Below are 25,958 nucleotides of genomic sequence, written 5' to 3' on the forward strand. Positions count from 1 at the left end.
TAAATAAATGAATGCAGAAGAAAATCAAGGTTATAAAAAGTCCAAGATATTATTATATTGTAAAGCTAGACCTAGATTAATCAAGTTCTATATACTTAAGTTCAATGAAAAAAAAATGATTTGACATAATATATATGGCAGACATCTACAAATGAAAGAAAACAGGTAATCATTTGCATGTGCAATGATAGACCATTTCAACTTGTTTGTCAGAGTGGTCTTGGAAGGAAAACAACAGTATTCTTTAGCAGGGTGATTGAGGACATATTAGGAGGAGAAGGCAGAAAGATTGTGAAGAACAAAAGGATGAGGAGATTGCTGTGATAGTCTGTATTCTAGTAATGTCAGAAGCTGATATTACAGAAGTAATGTCTCACCAGCATGCTTGCCCAAATATGAGCTGAACATGGATAAAACAATGACATCCAGAAGCAGAAGGGGTGGTGGTGGGCACAGAAGGCCTCCACCCTACATAAAGTACTACATGCTATCAAGGAATGTTGAGAACTAGACAAATAGTCTTCTCCAGGAAAGACCACCCAAATTGGTTATTTGATACCAAATGGTCAGCTATGAAAATAAACATACAAGTAAAATTATACAAAATAAGTAGATATTTATGTATTTGTTAATATATACTTATATGCATATGCATGTATATATGCAACAACATTTATTGAAAAGAAGAGGTCATTAATTTGAAAGAGAGCATGAAAATATATGGGAGGTTTTGGAGGGAGGAAAGGGAAGGAGGAAATTATTTAATTATACTATAATCTCATAAAGTAAGAAAGAATAAAAAATTTAAAGCAAAGAATACAGTTAAAACAAATAATAGGGATGGTCCCCAAAATGGAGAAACTAGATTCTTTACTATTCATGATGATGGCCACTCTTATTTTCTTCCATCTCCCACAGATGTACCTGTTAAACTCTTCTCATCTTAATTAAAGTTTTGAGATTCCTCAAACAATTTTCATAGAATTTGCATATCCTGTGAGCTGTTGTTGTTAATATGTCTTTATAGTTAGTTACTGATGATGTTATTGTACATGGAGTACCGGAAGATGCCATAGAGAATTTTCTGATTCAAATATGGTTCTCACTTCCTTTGCTCTGAGGAAGAAATTCAGTTTTCCCCTGGTAACCTCCTTCCTTCTTTATTGGTCAGCAGCATAAGGACACAGTATGACCTGAAAACATTCCTGGTTTTCAGTTTGTCAGAGGGTTCTGACAGGTAGGTTCTACTTAGAGCAGAGTCAAAGGGAGAGAAAATAAAGTTTCTGCTAGTAAACGGGTTGCTACAAATATCAGAATGCTCATTCTTTTTATTGAATTCTTTGCTGAATGGCTGAAATATGATCCAACTCTGGTCTCAGCAATCTCTTTTCTCTAACTACAGGAAACAAATGAATTCTTCAAGCCCCCATAGAAGATTTTGATTTCCATTGACATACTCAACTTGGCATTAAAGTACTTCAGCCCCACCCTCCTTTCTTTTTTCCATTCTATCTTTTCTATATCTTGTTCTTTCTCTCTCTTTTCTTTCTTTTCTGTATAGGTAGATAACTAGATAAGTCCATATGCTACAATTAATGTTATTACAATAGACAGTGAGCAATGCAGTCATTTGGTTTCTTCACACCTTGCTCCCTCCTTTTAATTTTTTCCAGTGTCATCAAGTAATAATTATAATAACATATAATGATGCAGGTTACTAATATTTCCTTTTCATCCCCCTTTCCAGAAGAAAATGGGTGTTTTCTTAAATTTTGCTTTCTAAGATTTATCATGGTACTGTGTATTGTATTAGTCAGGTTTCCAGCAATAAATGAAGCAAAAAGAAGACCATTGTAAAAATATTAATACAAGATACCTAAAATTATTATGCATGGTATTGTAGTATAGTAGGCTAGTTTCATGACTATACCAAAATATCAGAGTCATAGAGATTATTGCGGTTGCAGAAAGCAATGTTTAATGTAGAAACTCAAATGTAAAATGATAAAAATAATGATTACTGAGTACACTAAACAGGACATCTATATCCCATACTCCAAATCTCACAGAATATCATGAAAGAGTGATGGAAAGCAATAAAGAGCTGAAGGATGGGCATGACTGCCATGAAACACTGTTTCCTAGGCATGGCAGGGACATCACACTTGTGAATCCACAGAAGTTATGGTTACCTGCACGTAACATACATAAAATTTCACCTGCCAATATTCCATCATGGATGTAAGGGTGTCTCCTGCTGCTCCACCCCTAGTTGAGGATCTATTTGCAATTAATTGCTGTTGCAAGATAGAGAAACAGTTCTTCATTGTTTAGGCCAATTGCCTATGTTACAGAAATTAACCCCACACTCATGACTCATGCAAGCAACGCTAATCAAATTCAATGGCTCATTAAAAAAAATTACGTGAAAGTGGGAACTGATGAGAAGTGTTGAGAAGATGAAAGGGTAAATAGGAAGTGGGAGAGGGACAAGAGAGGGCAATAGGTAGTGATACTGATAAAAATGTTATATATATTTATAAAATTATTGAGAATAAATAGAGCTTTAGAACATATAGCTAAGGTAGGCTAAGATTATAAAGAAAAGAGGTTTACTTAGCACCACGGTTAGGGGGGAGAGAGTCAAGCTATAGTGTAGCCACCAGCTTGCTTCTTATGAGGATATCATTTTAGATGGCAAGAGTGTGTGAACGAGAAAGATATTAATTTCTCAAAACAAGAAGCCTAAAAATAATAGAAATCTCACAAGACCCTTTCAAGAAATTCCCCCAATGACTTGAGGACCTCCAACTACAGACTCTACTTGTTAAATAGTTTATCATCTCACATTGCCTTATAAAGGATCAAGACTCTAACACATGAAAATAAATTGAGCAAACATTATACAACTCAGGCTTGCAAAGTTAAAAGAGAATGTTGGATCACCCCAAGGCTAACCAAAGTGGAGACCCATGATCACATCTAAACTCAAAATGCATTGAGGGAAGAATCATTTATTGAAACTCAGAGAGAAGAATAGCTGACTAGAGGTAGAAAACCAAACAATATGGCATCTACTGAGATATAAAGATGGAGAGAGACAGACAGACAGACAGACATAGAGAGAAAGAGAGACAGATAGTCAGATAGATGGACAGACAGACCTATAAATATCTGATTTTTCCTGTGTATTTTGGTCTCTTGGAATTTTCCAGTAGGTGAACCAGAAGCCTGAAAACTAGATCCAAGCAGATAAAGTTTATATAAATCAGATTCCAAGGAGCCTAGCAATATGGACTGTGATTGAATGCTTTCTGTAGGGGCAAATGAGAAAAAGAATACATCACATAAATAAAATAAACAATAGCATTCAATTACTAGGAATAAACCCTGGGAAAATACATATATATGGGATGAGTATATTATTTTCATAATTTACAAAATGAGTTACAATATAGATATAATTAAGATAAATATAGATACCTAGGGCACAAACTCAGAGAAGAAACAACAATATGGATGGGAGGATAAATGATTCTAAATGAGGTCTCTCCAAAGAGTAGAATAAAGAACATTCAACTAACAGAATTTTGGACTTGGATGTTTTAATTCAATATGGAAAAGGTTTGTGATAGAGTTCAGAAGAAATGAAGAAAATGAATATTATTCCAACTGAAGTACTTTTATTGATATCCTAAGCTTTTTTGGATAATTGTTTGGCTGCAAATAGATCCATATCTGTCACCGTGCACAAAACTGAAGTCCAAGTGGATCAAGGACCTCAACATAAATCCAGCTACTCTGAACCTGCTAGAAGAGAAAGTAGGAAGTAGTCTTGAACACATTGGCATAGGAGATCACTTCCTAAATATAACACCAGTAGCACAGACACTGAGAGAAACAATCAATCAATGGGACCTCTTGAAACTGAGAAGCTTTTGTAGAGCAAAGTTCTATAAGGCAAAGCGACAGCCTACAGAATGGGAAAAGGTCTTCACCAACCCCACATCTGACAGAGGACTGATATCCAGTATATATAAGGAACTCAAGCAATTAGACATCAAAACAACCAACAGTCCAATTAGGAAATGGGCTACAGAACTAAACAGAGAATTCTCAACAGAGGAAACTCAAATGGCTGAAAGACATTTAAGGAATTGCTCAACATCCCTAATCATCAGGGAAATGCAAATCAAAATGACTCAGAGATACCACCTTACACCTGTCAGAATGGCTAAGATCAAAAATACTGAAGACACCTTATGCTGGAGAGGATATGAAACTAGGGGAATTCTCCACCACTGCTGGTGGTAATGCAAGCTTGTACAACCACATTGGAAATCAATATGGCGCTTTCTTAGAAAGTTGGGAATCAATCTCCCCCCAGATCCAGCTATACCACTCTTGGGCATATACCCAAGGAATGCTCAATCATACCAAAAGAGCACTTGCTCAGCTATGTTCATATCAGCATTGTTTGTAATAGCCAAAACCTAGAAACAACCTAGATACCCTTCAACTGAAGAATGGTAAATAAAATGTTGCACATATACACAATGGAATACTACTCAGCAGAGAAAAACAATGATATCATGAGGTTTGCAGGAAAATGGATGGATCTAGAAAAAATCATCCTGAGTGAGGTAACCCAGACTAACAAAGACAAATATGGTATGTACTCATTCATAGGAGGATACTAGATGTGGAACAAGGATGACTAGACTGCTCCTCACATCACCAGTGAGGCTACCTGGAAAACAGGACTCCAAGAAAGACATGGGGATTGCCCAATGATGGAGAAATGGCTGAGATCTACCTGAACAGCCTGGACATGAGTGGGAGTAATGAAGGGTGAGGGTCGAGGGAAAGAGAGCCTGTGGGAGTGGGAGATCCCAGCTGGATCAAGAACAGAGAGGGAGAACAAGGAATAGGAGACCATGGTAAATGAAGACCACATGAGAAAAGGAAGAAACAAAGAGGCCCACAAAAATCCACAAAGATACTTCCACAATAGACTGCTGGCAATGGTCGAGAAACATCCAGAACTGACCTACTCTGGTGATGGGATGGCCAAACACCCTAATAGTCATGCTAGAAACTCCATCCAATGACTGAGCTATCTGGATGCAGAGATCCCTGGCTAGGCCCCACGTGGAGCTCTGGGAGAGAACAATTGAGAGATGAAATTACAAAATTACTGTCAATGTATCCAAGGAATGGAGAAAATATTACCAGGAGTTCTATTAAATCAATCCTTGCTTCTCAATTTTTGGTGAATGAGGTATATGAATATACCAATAATTACTTAGTTAGTTGCTAAGGAACAAAGGAGCATCCTTGCTTTATGCTAACGTTAGTACACTGTGTTCTCACACTCCTTTGAAACTCACCAAAAGTTGTGTGCCACAAATAATTAATCATATTGGAAGGTTTTATTTTCATTAAAAAAAAAAAAACAGGTTCAAAATCCAGGTAAATAAAGAGATACCTAATGAAGGAGCCAAGTAGTGTGCAATTTTATGAACAGGGATAAAAACAAAGACTTAGAAGATTGTGTTTCATACCAAGAGACTTGGGGTGGTAGTGCAGAAAGAGAGAAAATAAGACATGTAGTGACAACTAATGAAAGGAGCAACCAGATCAGGCCCCTGTTTAATTCATATTTTCCTTCACAGTTTTCTTCAAAATGTGTTATGGAAATCACTTAAATGTGTTTTCAAGTTCAATTTTCTTCATTGTATCCCTTTGGTAGAGGTAGTTTTCTTCCAGCTAGTCTGTCTTCCAGCAACTTCTTTGTAGTTTTTCTTGGATTAAGAAGGTTCCCTCTTCCCACAGTACTTATTTCATATATTTAAACTAGTTTATAAACTACATGCTCTTATTTATTCTCCTTGCAGTATTTGCTCCCTCGTTTCTTCATTGATTTTCAAAAGAGAAGTTATATGCTAGTCATCTCATTACTTTTCTTCCTTTTGGCATTAAGCCTTAAGAAATGTTTTTGCATTAATCTAGAAGGGACGCTTCACACTTCATTTAGTAACTACACATTAAAAATAAATTTTCATTTTCTACTGCTGAGTGTAGACTAACACAAATCTTCCATTAGAATGAGAATCCTCTCCTTAATCCCCAAGAGTATTTATAAAGCTTTCTGTATCCGTGCTTTAATATTAAATATGGATGCATTTTATTTTAGAAATAAGAGCAGCTTTCTTCCTGCTTTCTGTTTATTATCAAAATCGAAGAGACTTATCTTTTAGTTTATTTATTATAATCTTTCTGCTCACTCAATTGCAAATCTAGGCAGATGCTGATAAAAGTGTTCCTGTAGTTTATTTGCCATATATATGTACATATATAAATAAAAGTATTTCTTATTGCCTTATTGAGTGTGTTATCTCAAAAATAAAATGATAAATTGAATGGACATAGTGCCTGTACTTAAGGAGCTTTGATCTTTAGGTCATTAATATAAGATTATTTTTCAAAAGCAAACCAATTTATATATTTTATCTTTCCTAATATTGTTCCCTATTTACTGAGTTTAATTATATGCCAGGTAAAACAATTTTGTTGGCTATAATATACTTTTGTGGTCTTTTAAAATAGATTAAATCCACGTAGCTTATACTGTAATATTAGCTAAAGTTATGAGCCAGAACACATTTCCTATAATACACATACTTTTCACCCTTACACTCATTCAGGACAAGACTTTCTATACTCTGCCAGGATATTCTCTTGCTTTCTTGGGTGTATCCACCTTTCAGAAAAAAGTAGATTTCTGTTTTGGCAAAGGGTACTTTGGGAAAAAATGCTGTTAGTTTTGCTATTTACTTCGCCTCATTTTAAAAATATCTCCTGCCTCTTCCCTGCTTCCTCTTCTCTCTTTCTCTGTCCTCCCTCTCCTCCTTTTTAGTTCACCTTTTCTTTCTCCTGTTACTCTCTTTTGCAGTTTTCTTTGTTTTGGGGATGCTGGTGGTTAAACCAAGGGCCTAGCATATACTAGACAAGGGCTGTATCATTGAACTTCACTCTCATCCTCTTCCAATAATGAAGTATCATCTAAGGGTTAAAAGGAAACAGTGAAATTTTAATCATTCATTATGGTTCCCTACTAGGGGATTTGGCAAGGGTGGGAAGCAATTACACAGTTTTACTTAATTGCAACACCTAGAACCATGACAATTAGAAGCATGGCAAAATGTGCATAAAGGTGTAAGTCATGGCACTCACATGTCTGCGGCATCCAAGGGCAGTCTAGTTGGGCTTAACACCCGCTCATGAGGAAGGTAATCATTCCTGTTACTGGAAACCTAGCCAGCTTCCTGGGGCTAGTTCCACAGATCTTAGAAAAGAATTCACTACTGCCACTTTATTAGACCATTATAATTCCTTCCTGTATTCTAAATATAATCTTTATACACACAGTGTACTGTAGCTGCTATCCCTCACCTACGAAGTTTCTTTATAGCGGATGAAGACAGTCATAGAAAAGCACAACTGAACCCAATGCAAAGACCAACAGCTGGTGGGTCACCCAGAACCAATGGATATATCTACATCACAAGTCCTCCATTTAATGGTTCAGGGACAATCACTGAAGAGAAGGAGGGGAGATTAAGAGCCAGATTATGAAGAAATCGGCTGTAAAACCGTCTTTCCTAGAAATGTCTGCATATCTAGAACCTGAATAATGACAATATGTGCAGTGTAGAAAGGGGAAACTCTGTGTGGGTCACATCTCTAGGCAACTAATGACTGTTTATAGGTAGCTTCTCCCAGGCACATAAACAACAAAACAGACTTATCAGGTTGTATTTTTTATATATTTGTGCATACATATACATATATATGTACCAATAATAAAGAAAAGAAGAGGCTCTCAACTTGAAAGTGGCAGTGGGAGGCATGTGAGGGACTTGGGGAAGCATATATCAGAAGGGCTGGAAGGAGAAAAGGGAGGGAAATGTGATAAAATTCTATTTCAATTAATAAGTTATTTTTTAAAAGGTTATATGAGGCCAGGAGGTGATGGCACACAGCTTTAATCCCAGCACTCTGGAGGCAGAGGCAGGTGGATTTCTGAGTTCAAGGCCATCTTGATCTACAGAGTGAGTTCTTGGACAGCCAGGGCTACACAGAGAAACCCTGTCTCAAAAAAAAAAAAGAAAGGAAGAAAGAAAGAAAGGAAGGAAGGAAGGAAGGAAGGAAGGAAGGAAGAAAGAAAGAAAGAAAGAAAGAAAGAAAGAAAGAAAGAAAGAAAGAAAGAAAGAAAGAAAGAAAGAAAGAAAGAAAGAAAGAAAAAGATTATTGATGATAATCCAGTTCCAGGATGCTGGGAGCTACCTGCATTTTAGCATGGGAAGTCCCATATGCTGAACAAGTCTTCAGTACTGAGCAAGTGATATTTAATTTGTCTTCTTAATTAGAAACTAGGGTATTTTTTCTAGACTAAAATGCTCTCTACCATCATGAAACTCATGATATTGAAGGAACTATAGATAAATGACGAGTATAAATTTTCTTTAAAAATCAGAGTACATAAATGTCATTTTGCTTAATTTTTAAAACCAGAGAAAATTTGACTAGGGGCAAGAAACTTATAAGGTTGATTATAAGTTGAATATGTGTTATTTTTAGAAGGCTTACTCCTATTCTCCTACACTGGGCACTTTGAGATTCAGGATATAGAGAATATTTAGGATACGCTATCTAGTTAGTCTTTCATGATTGTTTTTGCATGGATACCTGCTTATGCTTGGGTGAAACTTGAGGCATAAGGTAGATGCACCCCAATATTTTGTCATTTAGTGCTCAGAATTCCAAACATTTCTTAGCATCTGAAGTACCATCATCTGGAGGTACTATTGGTTGACACATGTCCATTGCTGTATATATTGGGCCAGTCATCAAATATCAATCTTTCCATGTCTGTTTGAACTGGGTACATTTCTCAAAATGAAATGATTCTTTAAATCCCCTTGCTGTGCATCACTAGATTAGTATGTGAAGTCATCCTGGCAAACAGGTCGTTCTACTATGAACATAAGAAAATTAATATGCAAAATTTGTTAATAAACACTAGTGTTGTAATGAAACACCTTATATATCCTACATAATTAAACTTCTATTTTGGTGAAATTAGAAGTAATTTGGGGGTTGGAGAGATGGCTCAGAGTTAAGAATGTTTACTGATCTTACAGAAGAGCTGAGTTCATTTCTAGTCATTCACATCAAACATGTTAGTATTGCCTGTGGCTCCAGGTTTAGGAGATCTGATGCCCTCTTCTGACTTCCATCCACAAATACACACAGGTAGCACAAACATACACATAAACACACCACACACACACACACACATGCACACACACACACACACAAGTATTGTTTTAAAAATAATAGAAATAAGTGATTAACACTGAGGCTGGTGAATTGACAGCCCACGTATGATGACCTGAGTTGGATATGTGTACATGTGCAAGGAGAAAAGTGATTCCACTAAGTTATCTCTGACCTTAACACAAGTGCCATAGCATGCTCCTGCCCACATACATCATCCACACACAACAATAAATACATTGGTTAATTAATTTTAAAATGAGGTAGATAATCCTGATGTTGAGTATTTGCATTAAGAGGCTTTTCAATAAGAAGTGCATTAACTTTATGTCAAATATGCTGAATATGGTTTTCCCACCTAAATAATTATAGTTATATTAAAAGAAAATGTTCCTTTAAAGTATATAATATTTTAAAACTACATATAACTTTAGCATTGCTCACATTTTCCTACATATAAGCTTGTAAGTATAAAACTTATTATCTATCAAATTTGTGTTATTAATTACATTCCTAATTATGTATTTTGAAATTAAATTAGTTTTTTCCTTCCTAGGATTTACCATGCCTGTAGATGGAATTTAGCTTTCTAAATAGCTCATTGCCAAATTACCATTTATTTTTACATTTCAAGGTTTAATGAAAGTTTTTATTACCTAAAATTTTGACCGTTGGCTTTCCTACATTTCGGTCCTGTGTCCTTTATCTACCTGTGAAATACCAATGTTATTTGTATAGATTAAATTTGATGTGTTCAATGTATTCTAATGTGTTACCACAACCTATTTCAACATTCCAAATCTATCTCTCCTCTGATTACTGATACATTTACAGTCATATGCTGTATATTTTCTTCCAATTAAAAAAATGACATACATTTATATATCAAGTTCAGTTTTCTGAAGTACATTTATGATCATGTATTTTACATGTAAATATTTTCAGCCATCTGAGGTTTTTAACAGCTAGTGGAAAGAGAGGAAAATAATATTGAGTTTTATTATTCAGGAATATGTTTTTCTATGCAGTTATTTAAAACTTTATTTATAACCCTTATAAGAGATTTTTAATTTGCTGTTTTATGTAAACATACATAAAGCAGGCGGTTCAATATATTTTTAATATTAGTTTGAATTAGATTCTGCTTATAGTGTTTCCCCATTCCTTATGCTTGGCGTATAAAAGTTATTGATATTTATAACTATTTCAATACTGAGTGCAGTCAGCATCATTATGGTATTATGGAAGATTTCTTACTAAGAGGGACACAATAGGCTTTCCTGGGTCTCAAGGTAAAGAGTAATAAAAATCTACCAAATAGTAATTGTGTCTTTATCTTACTGTTATTCAGTGTTTCAAACACAGCAGTAGCAAAGTGTACATAAATCACCGTGAGTCTCAATGGTGATGCTGAGCAAATTTTTCTTGATCTGACTTTAATGGAAATGAAATGGGTATTCACCATCAAGTTTGATGTTAGCTGTTTCTTTGAGATACACATTAAACAATTTGTCAAAGGTATTAAAAGTATGCCACTATATTTTCAAGTTCAGGTGAATATATAATCATTTCAGAAGGAAAATATAAACAAAAAGGAAGCTTTTCTTTCTACCTACCATGCACATGTTTTTCATTCTAAGTCCCTGATTTTCCTTTGAAATTTTCTCTCCTTTTTCAATAATTTCAGAGAAACTTCCAATTATGTTGCCCTCATGTTTATAAGTAGAGAAAAGAGAAGAAGTAACAAAAGGTATGTAAGGAAAGAGTAGGCTGGGGAGCCAGACAAGGGCCATGACAGGCTTCTAGTAGCCCTGCCAGAGACCAGGCCTTAGTTTTGGTTTACTGGAGCTGGTTGGAGCTGAGCAAGCAGTTCACAGGAAGACCACAACTCAGGAGCAACCAATCAGCAGGTGCCCCACAGCCTTCTGCTAGCTAAAGATAACTTTCCCTACCCTGCTGCTGGAAAGTCCCTAACCACTAGAGCCACATACTAATCCTATAACAATCCATAAAAACGCATCAATCAGCCCCCAGACTAATCTCTTCTCCCTGGAATTCCCCTAACCCTGCTTAAAAGGAGCCTGTAAGCTTCTCCAGGGGTTGCCATTTGCCACCCCAAAATGTTGGCAGTTTTTAACTCTTGTTGATTGCATACACGATTGGTGGTCTTTTACGGGACTTAGAGTGGACCCTTTCAAGGAGAAATTGTAAGAAAAAGGAGACTTGAAAATTCAGTATTGTGGTAGTTTGAAAGAAAATGTCCCCCAAAGGGAGTGGCATTTTAGGAATCATGGCTTTGTTGAAGTGGGTGTGGTTTTTGGAAGAAGTATGTCATTGTGGAGGTGTGCTTTGATGTCTTGTATATGCTCAAACCACATCCAGTATCTCAGAATACTTCCCTTGCCTGCACAAGATGTAGAACTCTCATCTATTTGTCCAGTACCTTGTCTTCCTGCATGCTGCCATGTCCTGTCGTGATGACAATGGACTGGACTAAACCTTTGAACTGTAAGTCAGCCCAATTAAATATTTTTCTTTATAAGAATTGCTGTGGTCATGGTATCTTTTCACAGTGAGACAGTAACAGAAACCCTAACTAAGACAGGCGTCTTTGGAGTTAACAGGAGTGCATCAAGAAAGGAATTGTGTGCAGTGTCAGATGCTAAAGAAAGATTTTGAACGATAAAGATTGTTAATATGATTTTGGAGTAGCAATCATACATTGTGATGATCATAAGAATCACCTGGGGAATTTATTACTCCCCTAATCATTTCAGGATTCTGAATGGGAATACATAGGGAAGGGACCTTGCTATCTATATTTTCAACAATTATGATTGAAAACCTTATTATACTTGAATCATTGGTTACTTGTTTCATGGCTGTGATAAAATATCCTAGAAAATCAGTTTAAGTGAGAAATGTTTATTTTGACCCATTTTCAAGGGTGTGGAACTCACAGGAGCAAGAGCTTGAGGCTGATGATCACATCACAACCTCAGTCAAGAAGCAGAAGGAGATGAAAAGTAGAGCTCAGCTTGTCTTCTCTCTTTTTTTCAAGTGCAAGACCACAGATCATTTAACAGTTTGGGTAAGCATTCCTGCCTCAGTTATCCTATTCTAGAAAATCCCTCATTCTAGAAAATTCCAAGTGTGCTGGAATGCTTAGTCCTAGGTTATCCTAGATCCTATAAAATTGAAAATCAATATTAACCTTCACAAATGGTAAAGTAATACATGTTTTCAGCTAATAAAACTGATAATTTTACTATAAGTGATAAACTGGAAACATTTAGAAAATACCAAGTATGCATGATTTCCATCTCTAAGATTAAGAAGCATAGTGTTGCTTAATTTAGAACAAGTTCAGTGACAAATCATATTAGTAGTCTCATTCATTGGATAAAGTTAGCATAAATTGGTCATCATTGTAGTATTAAGCATGGGAAGAGGAATATTCAATGAAAATGATTGATCCCTTGTTCACATACAAGAAACCAGGTGAGATATTCTTATTCTTGAATCTCTTTATTCTGTACCTATGACCGGTTAAATAGAAATATTAATTGAAATTTGTTAAAACATTAAAAAAAATACTTACTAGCTCATGTAATTGAAATGTCCAGAGGAAAAAAGTGCTCTAGAAAGGCTAGGTCCCTGGGCATAAGTCTCTGGTGTCTTTCGCTGCTGAACATTTATTTTTTTTATGATAGTTAAGTGACCTCCAATACGTCTTCACATGTGACCCCTTTTCATTCACATTCAAATAAAAAAATTAATCATTTCTAGAGACTTTCATCAAAAATCATTCCCTAAAGATTCCAAACTTTAAAAATTGTTTAACTAAAATTGGTATTTTTATTTTTCTTGAAAGAGAACTGTGTAGAGTATCCAACAACATGAAAGCGGAGGCCCTGCCACTGTTTCAGTTCTTTCCCTGTCTCAAGAGTTGGGATCAGAACCAGCTTTCTTCCTTAGCTCATGAGCAGAGTTAGGAAGGAATGGAAAAAAAAACCTAAGGAGATTTATTAATAGTTCCAAATAGGACTTGGGAAACAACACCCAAGATCTTTATTTTTACTTTACCTGTGTTTCATGTAAAAAGTAATAATAAAGTAAAATATACCTCAGCTATATTTTGAAAGTACAGTGAATTAGTCATTATGCATTTTATTATACTCATACATGATAAATGCTACAAGCATCGTTGTTATTATTGTCATAGTTATTCTTCTCAAACTGGAAACTATCAGATAGAAAAATTAAACAGATTGAAGTAAAAGCCCCCAGCTAGGGAGACTACTGAATTTTCATAATTACCTCTAAAAGCATTTATGGCATTACTGACAGTCTTTTAAACATACAGTTCCTTGAGTTTTTACTCTATTGATAAACACAACCATCAACAAAAGGAGCATCTAGAATACTTGCATGTACATGTCCTTAAAATCAGATGGGACTGGAAACCGCTAACCAGGTCTTCATCTTTGAAAATCTGCATCTTTACCAAGTTTTACAAATAGAATCAGACATAGTGTAGCAAATTGAAATTGGCTTCTTTCTCCTTGAAAAATATTTTTGAGATTCACCTATGATGTCAAGAGTATCAATAGCAGACTCATTTTCATTGTTCAGTGGTATTCATGGGAAGGATGTAACTCAGTTTGTTTATTGATCTGTCCACTAAAGAATAATGATGTTTCTTGAGCTTTCTAGTTGGTAGAATTGCTATGCACACTTACATGCAGTTTGTGAACCTAATTGATCTTTAGTCTAGAGTCAATATCTAGGAGTGCGGTAACTAGATCGTAGGGTCAATATGTATTTACCTCATAAAAAACTCCCCAGTTTTTATAGTGGATGTTTCATTCTTACTTGCCAATAGTAATGAGTCAATTTTCCAGTTGCTTGTTATATTTTCTACCCCTTCCTGTTTAAGATTTTATGTATCTAATAATTTTATAGTACTGATTGGTGTGACCTGGATTGATAAGTGTGATGATGCTGGTTCTCTCCCAGTGAGTGTGTTTGTTCACCTTGGCCCTTGATGAAGTGTCTGTTTTTGGAAGACAGTTGTTTCCTTGCTATTGAATTTGACAGTTTCATATCTGGATAAAACTTTCTTTTGCTATGCGATTGCAGCTGGTTATTTCTAGTCTGTAACTAAGACTATTTTCAGGTTGTATTCTGTCCCATTGACCTATACCCCCATCTCTTTATCAGTAGCACTCTATATTTATCACATTGAAGCTTTATATTGTATTTAAATTGAATAATACTACTTCCTTGATTTTATTTTTCTTTACAAATTATTTAATGTACCTAGCTTTATGCTGTTTTATGTGGAATTTAAGGACTACTGTGTAATTGTGAAAAATCCCAGTGGGACCTTTACATGGGATTAAATTAAGTGTATTGATTCATTAGTACAGAAATACTTTTATTACATTAAGTATTCAGATATATGAAAATTAAATATCTTTCCAAATATTTTTAAAAATTTAACAATGCTTCATAATTTCACCAGATACTACAATGGTTTTGTGTGTTAATTCTTAAATATTTACTTTTTAAGAATTTATATAGAAATTTAATATTTCAAGTATACCTATAATACACACACACACACACACACACACACACACACAGCTTGCATCTTGAAAATTGTTTCCATTACAGATAATTTAAAGTGTTTTCTAATAATGCAAATACCTAAATATGTTTATTATTTCTAGGATGAATTGTTTTAAATGTTGTTTATTTGATTATTTGAATCAATTTATATGTAGTTGCTGTGTGGATTTTCTTATGAGTGTATTATTTTTGATAGAATTCTTGTCACTCTTCGGTTTTTAGGGTGTCAACAAAATGTGAGTGACTCAGGGTCACAGAGAGTGTATTCTGAACTCCTGTAAAATCTATTCCCTCCCTTTGTCCCCCTTCTCCTCCTCCTGCTCATTCTTTTCTTCTTTTTCCCTTTCATCATCTCCTCTTCTTTTTGCTTTCCATTCACTTCTTTCTTTGATGAATGATTGAATGTATTTGCTTCTGAGATGTATGGTGAGACAAAAAAATCTGTGATTCCTTGACATGAAGAAAGAATATGGAATTCCCAGCTCTACGCACCTCACCTCTGCACTGGCTTGGTGTCGGCCTTAGGATCTGTGACATCTTCCAAGGAGCTTCTCTTCAGACAGTCCACCCCAGCTTCACCTGTGAGATGTCCTAGATCTGCTTTTTTATTCTGTGGCCCCTTTCTGGCTCTCAGGTCAGTGCTTATGACTTGTTGCTAAATGAGGCCACTGGAGAAACATTCAATTCTAAAGCCTTACCTTGCCTAATTTCATCTGGCCATCAAGTTAATGTTGCTTTGCTCTAGGCCTGTGAAGAAGCAAAGTAAAAAGTAATGTCTTTGCAAGGTATTAAGCAGGGAAGTAGGGCAAGTCCCTCTTGTGTTCTTTGTGATACCCTCAGTATCAGGTGTACCCCTTTCTCTTGGCAAAAGGGAGCTATTAGACACACAAGAAGGGACATTTCATTTGTCAATCTTTTCCAATTTGATTTCTTCTCAAAACATCTAGAGTGAAACTAGCACCACATTTCATCTTAATTAAAACATGTGGTCACCGTTTATGTAAAATTTGAGCCTTTTTCTTCGTATGTGTATTAGTTTTCTATTTCTGCATAACATTGTTATAGCAAAGTTACATCTGAAGACAACACACATTTATGAACTCACAGTTTCTATAGGTGAGAATTCAAGGCACAACTTCCCAGGTTTGATTCTCTGAAAGCTGCAGTCAAAGTGACTATTGAGGATAGTCTCATCTGAATGTTGACTAGGGAAGGCACTGAGAGAGGTAGGGACTTTTCCAAGACAATAAATAGCAAATAAACTCTTCCTGCATACTTACATATTTTCAAAAAATTCGTAATTCTAGAAGCAGATTAAGCCATGCAACCAGAAGCTTTGCAGTCTAGCAGTCCTAGGACTAAAGTAAGCTCAAACTGGTAGGGTCTGAAGTGGCTACACAGATGACAAAGACAAGGGGAGTCAATAGCATGGAAAACCTCATCTCTTAAAGTGTCCTCAGTAAGTTCTCAGAATCAATTTATATATCTAACAATATGTCAGAGGAAAGTCACAGCATTTTCTGTTAGCTATCTATCTATATATATATATATAATACATATATAATATATTATATATATTATATAATTAACTTTATTTCCCATATCAGCCATGGATTTCCCTGTCCTCTCTCCTCCCACGCCCCAGCCCTCCCCCCAATCCACGCCCCATTTTCACCTCCTCCAAGGCAAGGTCTGCCCTAGGGAGTCAGCCCAGCCTGGTAGAGTCAGCCTAGGCAGGTCAAGTCCCCTCCTCCCTACACCAAGGCTCAGCACAGTGTCCCAGCATAAGCCTCAGGCTCCAAAAAGCCAGTCCATGCACCAAGGACAGGTCCCGACTCCACTGCTTGGGGGCCTCCCAAACAGCTCAAGCTAATCAACTATTCCATTTATCCAGAAGGCCCAGTCCAGTTCCATGGGGGCTCCTCAGCCATTGGTTCACAGTTCATGCATTTCCAATAGTTTGGCTATTTGTCCCTGTGTTTTTCCATTCATGGTCTCAATATCTCTAGCTCATACAATCCCTCCTCTCTCTCACTGATTGGGCTCCCAGAGCTCTATCTGGGGCTCCTCTGTGGATCTCTGCATGGATCTTTGCATCTGCTTCCATCAGACACTTTTCTGTTAGCTATCTTAAAACAAAACAAAAAACAAACAAACAAACAAAACACTAAATCGACTTAAAAACCATTCATTTGGGAGACTACTCGCTGAATGATTTGTTACTGACTTCCTATTATCTTGACAATAATACCTCTGTGTAGGTTTTTGCAAAAGACCATATTTGTTATAAACAGGTAATCTTCACTTCACCTAGCTGATATCTGATGGGCATTTACAGTGAGGAAATATTTTCCACCTTTGTCTTTATACCACTGTAGTCCCCTTTGCTGTCTTAATCATTGGGTCAGAATTCTCATATCTATACGTATGCATGTTGGCACATTTAAAACTGTTTTGCTCAGTACTATAATGCAAAAAGACCTTGGTCCATTGTCTTCTGGAGGTGGCATATTTTTCTTCCAACTTTGCCTTATGTATTCTCAATAGCTTAAGCACCTAAAGTCTCTGAGCCTTATAATAAGGCCCCAGTCAAACTATTGATATGAGGCTATTTGTACACACTAATAAATAATTTGCCAGTTCTCAAGTGAAGTTGAATGCTTTTTAGCCCACCAAATGCATGAACAGGATATTTGCACACGGTAAGAAAAGTTTATTCATCTTAAAAAGTCAAATAATAACAGTAACAACAACAGCAACAACAACAAACCATACTGGCCCTTTTGTTAAGGGAGAAGCCTGATGACCTTTTTATCACTGTTAACTCTGTTTTCCCATAAGGTCTCTAATAGAAGTGTCTTTCATGTTCTGTTCATAGTACGTGGATTGGACTCATTTCCACTTTTCCCACGCCTCAAGTTCCTGCCTGCTCTCTAGTATGAGAGCCACTTCAAGACTCAACCAAGTTACTGATATAATTGCTACATCTGTAACAATGAGGGTTTTACTGTCTTGTTGTCTGTTGGTGAGAGGCTCTTTCAGCTTTTAGAGACCACCTTGTTTCTTATAATGTAGTGTTTCCCAATATGATCCCTTGATTTCTTAAAGGCCAAAGAGAGAGGCTCCAGCAATTTGTCACCACCTTATATAATGTTTTCACATCTCGCAGTGTATACCTTCATACATAATCATATCCACCATATGCAGCTTTAGCAGTAGTTACAGATCACGCTCACATTTCAGGAGAGAGGTGCACATAAGCATGTAATGATAGTAGGGAGGGTTACAGGTGTTTCTTAAGAGTCTCTCTATTGTGTTATGCAAAGTAGATCACAGGACTCTACTTCAAGACACAAGTTGGGAGCAAGAATTTATTTTCTGTCTATAAAATCTTCCTTTAGAAATACAGTTTGTACATTCACCATTATTTCAGCTTTTCTCTCTAAATTCACACTGTATTTTTACATGGATACCCTAGCCCACCTAGTTCAAACATCATGAACTCACATATAGTGGGACACAGCTGCAACCACAGCAGTTAGAGTTTGAGACCAGCATGTATTTTTGAGTCTTAGACCAGCTTGGTCTATATATGGAAATCCTACCTCAAATGGAAAAATCTCAAAACACTGAGAGTGCGAAACATACCAGTAATGCATTGAAACTTGTATTTTAGACACACAAATCTATTCAAAATGTCCCCATATACCTGGACAAGAGATAACACAAAACCTCAGCTCCTCCCTCTTCCAAAGTGAGTTTCCTGTTTTCTGTGAAGGTAAAAATCCTACTGATTTTCAACGATTGTCTGAGTTGCATCTCCAAGTCGCTGTCTGCTTGGACATAGCCACATATACTGTTACGGTTGCCAAGATCATCACATCTCAGTTTCCACTGCATTTTTTTTCTCTTCCTAGTAGGACACTTACCATATGATTTTTGACATTGACATACATTTTGGTCTAATGTGTAACACACTGGAAATCTCCAACTGTGGTTTTGTGTCACATTTTGATTCACTGAATTTATGGCAGTGTATAAGATTAACACATATTTAATGAATATTGAATATTTTAATAAATGTGCATTTTATGATTTTAAGGTCTGACTGTTGCTGCCTATCCAAGCATTTATTTATAATGTGAGTTGAATTACAATTAGCTCATTTTTTAATAAACTAGAGAAACGGGTTACAGATTTGCAAATTGAAGATTAATATTTATTACTTCAAGTTTCTTTCTTTCTTTTTTATTAGAGTAATTTCCTGCTGATGAGAGAATTTCTCCTTATAGCATTTGTTTTCATTAATTTATGAGTCTAATTTTGGCACAATATCTTATTACAATTTCACCTTGGTAGGAATATGTAAACAGTTGATATCAGTAGAATGTGTGCCCTTACATAATCTGTAGAAAAATTATGCCCTATACATTTACTCTAGTTTTTTCTGTTTTTTAAATGGTTACATTACAAGGAGAACAGGTTCCCCAATACATATATGGAGTGCTTAGAAATATTTTAATCACACTTCATGCCTACCACATTTCAATATCTATGGAAGCAATAGATTGCTGTTATGTAAAGCCACCAACTTCTAAGCATATAATCTGCTAAAATGACCCACCTCAAGCAAAAAGGGATCATTTCCAGACTTACAAAAACAGAGTCAAATGACATTTTACACAATAAAGAGTTTTGATGAAGGAAATATTTTACTAAGCGAGGCAATTAATCATTACAGCTAGTGCTGTAGCATAAATTCCATTTGAAGTGTTTTAAAATGTTATTACTTCAGTGTTCTTGTTGTTTTTTTACTTCTGATAAATACAGTAAAGTTAAAAGTTAAATTTTACAAAATTGAGGAATTTGAAAAATCTTTTCCTCATGTCACAAACTCCTCATGAGTCTGTGAAGTACATGGCAGAAGAATTACTTCTTGTTTACAAAGAAAAAGAAGCCTGTGATGAATAAATAATGGCCAATGAATGCTTTGAGTTTATTTTTTCCTTACTTTTCCTGTGAGTTCCTAAGCAGGTAATAAAATACATAGAACTGATTTTTCAGGATTCCCACTTATATAGCCTATCAACAAGACTGCATGCCCATTAATTATATAGAAGATACTGTTCCCATTATGTCCACAGAGATGTACTCAACACCATGATAGATTTCACCATCAATTCATTATTTCTCCTGTAATAGACTGTATTTCCTTTCCTTTAATTTATCCTATTAATGCCAGGTCTTTCTCCTCCCTACATTCTCCTCCTTTCTGAGCAAAGTTAAAGACATCCCAGCCCCTCCTTTTTTAAGGCAAGACTTAGCTAAAACATGGCCACTAACATTCCTATTCACTAGTAAATACAATGCATTTTATGAATTATATGAAGTACCAATTTAATGTACTTAATTTTAAGAAACAACAGGCAGAACTTTAAAATCGCTCTGAAGTGATGGAAGCATCTTACAAAATCATGTACAATAGAGGACTATTGTCTAGCTTATCTTATTGTGAGGAAGAGGCAGTGTAAATTCCCTCTTTATGGGGGAAGAGGAAGAAGATTTTCCAGAGAACTCAAAGGGCCATTCATAGAACTATTTGCATAATTCAGAGCAGATGCTGGGAAAGGAGGCAAGAGGAATTGTTCACAGTAATGTCAGAATGGTGGCTTAACAGAAGATGGTGTCAGGGTGTAAAAACGTTAGAAATGTCAGTCAAGGTTGAAAGCTTGACACTTTCCATAGCATTTTCACCCATGTGGGCCTGCGTCACACCAAGGTTATTTTGAGAGCAGAGTCCTTGCTTACTCATTCTTAAATGTTAAGTTAATGAGAAAGAAATATGATAAAGTTAAGTTCCAGATTTTGGTGTGGCAAAGATTCAATATTTACCTGCATAAAATTTTAGCTACTTCTTTAGTTGGTGTGATGAAACACCTGACAAAAAAGTACTTAAAGTTTATTTTTTTACTTTCAATATGAAGAAATATAGACCATCAGGGCAGGAAAGATATGCAAGCAAAGTATGAAGTGTCTGGTCACATGGTATCCATAGTCATAAAGCAGGGAAGGATGAACACCCTTTCATGATGGCCTGTACAACTTCATAGCTGAGCATTGGGTCTATGAAGCTCCCACTTACCATGATGGAATATTGATGGACCTCATCTTGTTCAAGTATTGTATATATAGGTCTTGTAACCACAGTTGCTGGAGTTTATGAATGCAGTGGCTATGACATTTCCAGAAAACAGCATTTAACAACACTCCACCCATCCTCCTGTGGCTGTTGTAATTTTTTAAAGCTCTGTGCCATTATCTCCCCTGAGACTTGGAGGAAAGTATACATGCCACAATTTTGGGATAAGGGCTCTGCAATAACTTGTTCTCAGCACTAATAACTTACTAGTCTATAAATCGATCAGCATCCACTGGAAGATGAAACTTATCTGACCAAGGTTAATCAACATTTATCTATAGACATGCACATAAGTATTTGCCAAATGGAAAGGTTTGATATTACATCCATGTAGCAAAGCAACAGCATTAGATTTATCCGTAGTGAATTTTACCTTTCTAGCCATGGAATTTCCTTTTTTTTTTTTTTTTTGATCATATTCAGTCTGGGTCTCCAGCACATAGAATGTTGCTGACTATATTTAGCATGCATCTTCCAAACTCAGCAGACTTTTGAAAAATATCAAATATTATTCTAGTACGATGTTTCTCATTTTGTTTGTAGCAGTGTCATAACCATGTACAATAATTTCTAGAATGATAATCACTTAGAATAATGCGTATGTGTATTAGTGTTTTTATAAATGTTTGTGAAAGTAATATTAATTTAAAGCTCTGCCTAGGACACTGAAGTTATCTTGCAGTGGGGTTGCAGTTAATTCTTTCCTTTAGAAAGTACACACAGGGAGAAAAGATTCTGCCTGGTCAAATTTTGAAAATCTGTGATTGATAGGTCTCTTGCTAAAGTAGGACTGTAATTTGCAAGCAGAAAAAAATATGTCTATGAAATGCTTTTAAGAAGATGTACTTAGTCTCTTTTGTCTTACTGTGCATAGTCCTTCAATTTTTGTATTTATGAGACACGGCTTCCTGAAACATCTCGTATAGGGTCTTTAATTTAGGAGAACAAAAAGGAAGCTTTTGATCATCAAAATAGCTGTATTTTAGGTATGCATGTGACTTCATATATTGTTTAAAAAGCTCTCATGTCACATCTAAGCCAGAGACTAACCTAGTGTTCCAAGACAAGCCCTGATACTGTGTCTTTCGAATTAAAATTGATTATTTGTGCTGCCTTGTCTGATGAGTTGGTTAACATAGTAATGTTAAGGACAGGTTAATGATCTGAGGCTTATCAACATAGAGCACAAGAAGATTAGAGGGAGAGTGAGGCCAAGTTTACCTGTCGTAAACAGGACCTACATCTGACAGGACCTGAGGACTGTTGTAATTGCCTTTTAAAATAGCTCTTCTGTATCCTCTCTTGAGCAGTCCAATTTAATTTCAAAATTAGAACTGCTTTACAATTATACTGTAAATTGGATATTGCTTAGAGTTTATGTAATTATTTTGATGAGTAAGAAGTAAAAAGAGCAGATAATAAACTCATGAGTAGGACTTTGATGATGGATTCATTATAGATACTAATTTTATCTTTAAAAAAAAATGCAGTTTTTACAGCATTAAATTTCACATGTGAAAGACAAACGATTCTCCCCCAGTGCAAATTTGACTTCAAATAAATAATGTATTCTAGAGTTTCATTGATCATTAGTTCAGCATCACATTAAATATTATTATAAATAGTAATCAAAGGTATTGAACATATATTTACAATGGACCTTCAAACATTATCTCAATCACATACAGTTACAAATTTATTGGGGAAAAAAGTCCCAGTTTTATTGATTAAAACATAAAATTTGTGAACTCATGTAATTTGATTCTAAATATAAGAAAATATCATTAATAGAGTTCAAGGTCAATGCTTCTCAACTTTAGGAGGGGTGTACATGATAATTTAAAGGCTATATACATGGGCTAATAAATGATTCCACAAATATAGAGTCTATTTAATATTTTGCTTATAGATGTACTCTTTATAACAAAATAAAAATATTTGTAATCTGAAAACAAACACACATACATCTAATACATTGTAGTAATTATCATTACAACTCATTATAGTAATGTTTGGAAAGCAAAGGCTAGATTTGGTGTATTTTCTAAAGACAGAGCTAATTAGAAAACCATATTCATATGGGTATGTGTGTGTCTTAGTTAGGGTTCTATTTCTGTGAAGAGACATTATGACCACAGTAACTCTTATAAAGGAAAAACATTTAATTGGGGTGTCTAACATATTCAGAGGTTTAGTCCATTATCATCATGGTTCAAAATTGCGGCATGCAGGCAGACACAGTGCTGGAACAGAAGCTGAGAGTCCTACATCTTGGCCCTTAGGCAACAGAAAGTGTTCTTAGTGCCACGTTGAGCATGAGTATAGGAGACCTCAAAGCACACCCCCACAGTTACTTACTCCTCCAAGGACACACATACTGCAAAAAAACCATACCTCCTAATAGTGCTACTCCCTTTGTGGGCATTTTCTTTCAAATCACCAAAGTGTGTAATTAACACATTAAGACATGTAAAATATATAACAGAATATGACAAAATGTTGAGCAGACTCGTCTCATAGAATTGAGGTTTTTTCATTGTGGTTTTTAGAATTTTTAAATGTTCTCCTATTTAAATACAGAGTTCAATTTTATTTTACAGATTTAGCAACTTTCAACTGACAAATAAAAATGTCTGAATTTAAGGTGTTCTACATGATGTTCTGATGCTCATTGGGAAATATTACCACAATCAAGCTAATTAACACATCTGTCTGCCTGCAATTGCTACTTTCTGTTTCATTATAAGGATGTTTTAGGTCTTTCCCACAGCAAATTACATGAACATAACATGTCATTGTTATCTATAGACACCATAATGTATAATAGAATTCCAGATATATTTACATTTGCTATCTTATACCTTTATTAGTAGTTCTCTATCCTCCCTATTTAAAACTTACAGAACCTCTTTTCTACTTTTCCAATATGTTTGAATTTAAAATTTTAAATTTAAATAAGATAATATAGCTTTATTATATTGAGTTTGAGTATTTCCTGTAGCATAATGTCCTCCAGGTTTATTTATATGCCACCAATGGAAGTCTTTGCTTCCTCTACAAGGCTTAATAATATTTCATTGTATGTTTCACATTTTCTTTGTCTAATCACACTCTGTGTATATTCAGTTGGTTTTGTATAGAAATAATTCTGTAATAAACACTGGAATATAAAAACTTCTCATGAGAATATATTTCTTTTGGATCTATATTCAGAAGTGAGTTCTTTGTTCATGTACAGTTTCTTTCTACTCTCTCTTTTTTTTTAGGAATCATTGATTTTTTTCTGTAATAACTCTGCAAAGATCTTGTCTTAGTGGACTATTGCTTTGGAGAGACACCATACCAGACACTCTTATAAAGGAAAGCATTTAACTGAGCCTTTCTTTAGTTTCAGAGGTTTAGTCTATGATCATAGTAGCATAGGGAGCATGGTGGCATGCTGGCAGGCAAGGTGCTGGAGAAGTAGCTGAGATTTCTGCATCTGAATCATCAGACAAAAGGAAGAGTCATTGAGCCTGGCTTGGGCTTCTGAACTTTCAAAACCCATTCACAAATGACATACTTCCTCCAACAAAGCCACACCTTCTAATCATTCTAAGTAGTGACACTCCTTGTTCACTAAGTATTCAAATGTATGAGCCTATGGGGGCCATTCTATTCAAACCACCATAGGCCCCATTATTTCAGCACCCTTGCAAATGATCATTATCTTTTGTTCTAAAAGGTTTGATGAGTAGTCTCGTGATTTTAGTTCACTTTTTTTCTGATTATTTGTAATTTCAAGGACTTTCTTTTATTCCTATTATTCATTTACATTTCTTCGTTGGAGAAAGTATGTTCAAATCTTTTGCTTTTTTTTCTGTTCCTGGTGATATATTTTATATTTTAGCTTCTTACCAGATAATATAGTTTCCATTATATTTTTTACTATTCTGTCAGTTACCTTTTTATTTTGTTGATGGTTTTATTTACAAAACAGAAATATTTTCGTTCAAAGTGCTTCCACTTCTTTACTTTTTATTTTATTTCCTGTGTAACTGGTACCATGCTCATGATTATTCCAAAGACCTATACCAGAGAGCTTCCTCCCATGTTATTGTTTTTTTTTTTTCAGGAGTTTAAGGCTTCTGGCCTTATGTTTAAGTCTTCACTGCATTTTTAGTTCATTTTTATGTATGACATCAGATGATACCCATTTCATATTGTAGCATACAGATGTTGGGTTTTCACAAATGCATCTATGGACTATCCCTTACCCATTGTGTACTGTTGGGGCCTTTGCTTTGTATTGATTTCAGGACTTCTTCTTCTGTTCCATTGCCCTGAGTTGTGCAGGTCTTTCACTGCTTTGGTTACTACAGTTGTGGTTTGAGTGTAAGTATCCCCCATATGCTTCTGTGGCTGAACACTTGGTTCCCAGCTCTTGGTACTGTTTTGGATGAAGTAGATCACCAAGGGCAAGATTTGAGATGGCCCATGCCATTTATTTTTCATTCTGTCCTTCCTGACCAGCTACAGTGTGACCAGCTGCCTTCTGTTCCAGCTGCTATTACTTTCTTGCCACGATGTAAATTATCTCCCTAAACTGTAAGCTGGAATAAACCCCCCTTTCATTAAATTGTTTCTTTTCAGATATTTCATCACACAACATAATATAGCTCATGTAATATCTTTGTAATGCCATCTGAAAGAAGGGAGTGCAATGCCTCTAACTTCATAATTCTTGATCATGATTGCCTTAGCTAATCGGAGTCTTTTGTAGTCCCATACATATTTTAAGGTA

This window comes from Peromyscus maniculatus, chromosome 2 (assembly GCF_049852395.1).
Source record: "Peromyscus maniculatus bairdii isolate BWxNUB_F1_BW_parent chromosome 2, HU_Pman_BW_mat_3.1, whole genome shotgun sequence".
Classification (NCBI taxonomy): domain Eukaryota; kingdom Metazoa; phylum Chordata; class Mammalia; order Rodentia; family Cricetidae; genus Peromyscus; species Peromyscus maniculatus.